This window comes from Oryza brachyantha, chromosome 3 (genome assembly GCF_000231095.2).
Source record: "Oryza brachyantha chromosome 3, ObraRS2, whole genome shotgun sequence".
In the NCBI taxonomy this organism is placed as follows: Eukaryota; Viridiplantae; Streptophyta; class Magnoliopsida; order Poales; family Poaceae; genus Oryza; species Oryza brachyantha.
In genome coordinates, this window is record NC_023165.2 from 17,161,564 (window position 1) to 17,166,257 (window position 4,694).

The following is a 4,694-nucleotide window of genomic DNA, read 5'->3' on the forward strand; positions in this document are numbered from 1 at the left end:
TTCCTTTTTCCGCGGTCTGTTAGATTTTTATGGAATCGAACTCCATCATCTGAACCCCAATTCCATTCTTCAAATTGCGGTGTTTGTATACACTTGTGAAACTTTCCTTGGGATCCCCCCTGACTTCAACCTTTTCCGCCATTTGTTCGCCGTCAAGCCCCAGCCTAACCGAAATCATCCATGGGTGGTGGGCGGCACTGGCATTCAGCTCGGTGAGGGGAGCAAGAAAGCCTGGCTTTCCCTTCGCATGAAAATGTCTCTCAAAGGGCTGGCATGCGACATGATTTTATTGTTCCAACCTTGCCGACTCCCTTCCTTCCTTCATCGGCAACGCATCAGTAGCTCGGGAAGCCTGGTCATCTCTTCCGACCGCCGAGGAGATGTCGCAAGTGAACTCTCTCCTCAATTTGATCGAGAACTTGAAGACCGCTGGCCTAATCAGCATTTGGGTAACTCGACACTTCATCCATCGCGGAATCCAACCTCTCAAGGACCGGGTTCGATTCGCCTTCGACTACATTAGGAGCGATGACCCAACTCGGGAGACCGCAGAGACACTTCGGCTAGCGAATCTCCGGTCGCGAGCCTGCAGGCTGTTCGCTCTGAACACCCCCATCCCGGCCGATGCTCTGGTCTTCCGCCTCCATTTAACACCGGGAACGCACCCCTGCCGGTGAGTTCTTCATTTTTCTGAAGATTCGTTTCTTCTTTTGTTGGACCTGGGAAATTGTCCTGTTGTGTCCTAACCCGGCTCTTGTCATGCCTGTAGGATCGTCACCAGTTCCTGTCCTACCCCCCAAGTCGGGCGTTGCCCACGCTCAAGAGAGGGTCGGAAGCTTTAGTTGATGAGCCGGCCGCCAAGAGGGTGGCATTTGATCCGGACGCTGAACTTGTCGGGGCGCCCGAGGATGATGACGCTCTGACCCTGGCTTGCTCTCCAAGCCCGCCTCCTTTGAAATGCCTGAGGAGGCCCATCTTCAGGACGGGATCAAGGTAACATGACTTAGCATTTTCAGCGCGTTCCGAGTGGGATTCTTATGCTTGCCAAAGTCATATCTCCTGGTCTCTCCATCAGGAATCAAGTGACATCGATCCAGCCGTGAAGACCGGATCTGGGGGTGTTAAGCCCCCGGGCCCAGCGGCCGCCGCGCTTCCCGCCACCTCAAGAACAGCCCCGATCTCGGCAGCTATCCCCTCGGTGGGGCCAACCGTTGAGACGGCTTTGGTGATCATCCCGGCCGCTGCCGTAGCACCGACTGTGGAGTCGTACATGCCCACGGCGCTCCCTCCCACAGACACTGTGGAGCCGAGTGCTGGGGCGCCCGCTCCACTGGTCGTAGCTACGCCCTCGGCGGCGCTTCCACCGAAGTCCCAGGAGAGCTGCGCCGACCAAGCCAGAATAGACCCTTCGGACGACTCCAAGGACATTGCCAAAATCGAGCGATACATCAAGAAGTCGGTGAAGCTTATGAAGGTACACTCCTTAACCGCTTTCATGTGTCTGCGACCCTATTAAATCTTAATGGGTTATTTAGGGGATCGAAGCACGCTCGGAGGCGAAGTCAGAGGCCCTTCAGTCGCTGGATCCTCAGTTGGGGAATATGAACACCCTGCGACAGGACCGCGATGAGATCTTGGGGTGGGCGAAGACTATGCAGAGCCGCCTGCAAGGTGAGATAGCCAGTCTTCGCGTGGAGCTGGTGTCGAGTAGCGCTCGGATTGAAGGTGCGACGATCTGTCTTTGGTCATTGTTCTTTCTTCGTAGCTGAAGATCATTCTCTCTTTGTCGGATCAAGATGCAGCCTTCAAGGAGTTGAAGAGCGAACACCGGGCTGCAAGCCGAGTGCTCCAAGCTGCTAGCAGCGAAGGCCGTTCTTGAGGCCGAGCGCTCCTAGCTGTCGGCCTCGAAGGCCGTGTTGGAAGCTAAGTGCACTCGGCTCAAGAAGGCCAAGGACGCCACCATCTCCGAGCTTGTGGGTAAGTTTTTCTTTACCCCTCCCTTCATTTCTACCTTCCGGGCGATCCCTGACTCGTGTGCCACTAGTAGAGACATAGTCCCAGGCAAAGTCTGTGGTGGAGGCCACCGAGGCTAGGGCCTAGGAGGACGAGTTGGCTTGGGACCGACTCGTCACAGTTGCCCTCAACGTGCTCGGGGCGACGCCGCTGTTGGCGCAGGGGTCCTCTTCTGTCAGCATAGACGAGGTAGTTCAACAGCTAGAGAACATGCCTGCGGCCCATAGCGCTGAGTTGCGAGAGACGGCGAAGCTGGCATCTAGCCATGCCTTGGCCATCGTAAAGTCGTTGTATCCCCAGGTGGAGATTGATGCCATCTGCGACGTGTTTGCTGCCGACTGTGACGAGGCGACGGCGATGAAGTATGTCAACAAGGCGCAGAAAGCTGAGGAGTCGGTCGCAGATGACCTTGGCCTGTAAAGAAGTAGGAAAACTTGTAGTAGTTAACCATATTCTAGGCGAACTGTTGTGATGTGACATTAATTGATCTATTTGCTTTAGACTCTTCTACTGTGGTGTATTTCGTTGTAACGTGACGAGTTATCCTTTCGGCGTGTACCTGTCCTAGCAGCCCCCGAGCGGACTTAGCTAGCGCGGAGCTTAGCGTAGTGTTACTCGGTTTGGTGGGAAGTGAGGTGTGGCCGAGCGGATGTGCTACTGCATCCGGACTTTGATTAACCGACAGTTAAAGGGCTCATTGGCAGCAGATTTTATTAAAACAGAACCCGAAGGTAGAGTACATTGTAGCCCCCAGCTGGTCTTCCGAGTGGTAGGCACTCGGCGAGGGCAGTCAAAGGGTAAAAAGAAAAAAATTACAAGAGATTGACTATGTGTGAAAGGGACGTAGCTGTTCGATGTTCCATGAATTCTCTAGCAGCCTTCCGTCTTCCATCCTTAGTCAGTACGAGCCGGGCCGAGTGACCTCAGCTATGACGTAGGGCCCTTCCCAGATTGGGGAGAGCTTGTGTCGATCTTTGGTGGTCTGTACTTTGCGTAAGACCAAGTCGTCGACTAGGAACACCCGACCGCGAACATTCCTATTGTGGTATCGACGGAGTCCCTGCAGATAGCGTGCCGACTGGATAGTTGCGACATCCCTGGTTTCTTCCAGCCTGTTGAGGTCGTCTTCCCTGGCCGTGTCTGCCGTGGACTCGTTGTAGTTGCGTACGCGAAACGAGTCGTGATCGATTTCGGTGGGCAGGACTGCCTCTGCTCCGTACACAAGGAAGAAGGGCGATTGTCCCGTAGCCCGACTGACGGAGGTGCGGAGTGCCCAGAGTACTGGCGGCAGCTCTTGCACCCATCGTCCGGCGTAGGGGTATAGTCGGTCGTAGACACTGGTTTTGATTCCTTGAAGGATCATACCATTAGCTCTTTCAACCTGCCTGTTGCTCTTCGGGTGTGCTACGGAGGCGTAGCAGATCTTAATCCCACGCTCCTCGCAAAAATCTTGGAAAACTCCAGAGATGAATTGCCTACCGTTGTCCGTAATGATACGGTTCGGAATGCCGAAGCGGTAGATAATGTTCTGTATGAAGTCTTTCGCGTGCGCTGAGTCGAGTGTGGCGACCGGTTTTGCTTCTATCCACTTAGTGAATTTGTTGATGGCGACGAACAGGTGGGTGAACCCTCCTGGTGCCCGCTTAAATGGCCCGACAATGTTGAGTCAACAGACGGCGAATGGCTAGGAGATCGGGATAGTTTGCAGTTCCTGTGCCAGCACGTCTGTTTGTCTTGCGAAGAATTGGAACCCCTCGCACATTGGAACCCCTCGCACTTTCTAACCAACTCTCGCCCGTCAGTGACGGCGGTTGACCAGAAAAACCCTTGCCTGTAGGCCTTTCCAACTAGGGTCTTGGCCAAGGCGTGGTTGCCACAGAGGCCCGAGTGGATTGACTGGAGTATTCACTTGCCCTCGTCAAGGAGCACGCAGCGCATGAGAATGCCCGACGCGCTTCGTCGAAGGAGTTCTCCGCTTGACACGATATAGCAGTAGCTTCGTCGGCTGACACGTTCGGCTTTAGCCTTATCAGTCGGGAGGACTTCCTCCGTGAGGAACTTGATGAACGGAGTTCTTGTCACGCCCAGAAATTTACACCAATTTCCAAACAATAGCATGCATTAATCTCGGTCCAGGAATCAGCCCGAGTACACACTATGACAAATTAATACACAGTTCCACGCCTTAAAAACAAATAAAAACACTTATCTATTGAAATGCAGCGGAAAAGGAAACAATCTAAACATCTAATCTTCAGCTTCAGCTGGCGATGACGGCTCCACACAACAGGCATTCTCAACGGTGCACTGAACCTCACTTCAACCTTTGGAACAACCTTCTGACTCAGGCTCTGGCACTTGCTCTAGCACTTTCTCTGGTGGGGAAAATTAAGCAAGGCTGAGTACAAACCATCGTACTCAACAAATAACACCCAAGAGAGAGAGAATAAGGAATGCAATAGGGTACAAGGATAGGCTAAGGTTAACTTTGCACAAAAGCGACAGTAATTTAGCAAAACAGTAGATAAAATAGACTGAAATAAAAGTAAAGTAACATTTAAAATAATCATCCGCTGTCCAACATTACACCACGTTGCAACAGGCCCAAACCACTGTCTAGTGTTACACCACACTGCAACAGGGTCAACCCTCTGTCCAACGTTAATCCACATTGCGACAGA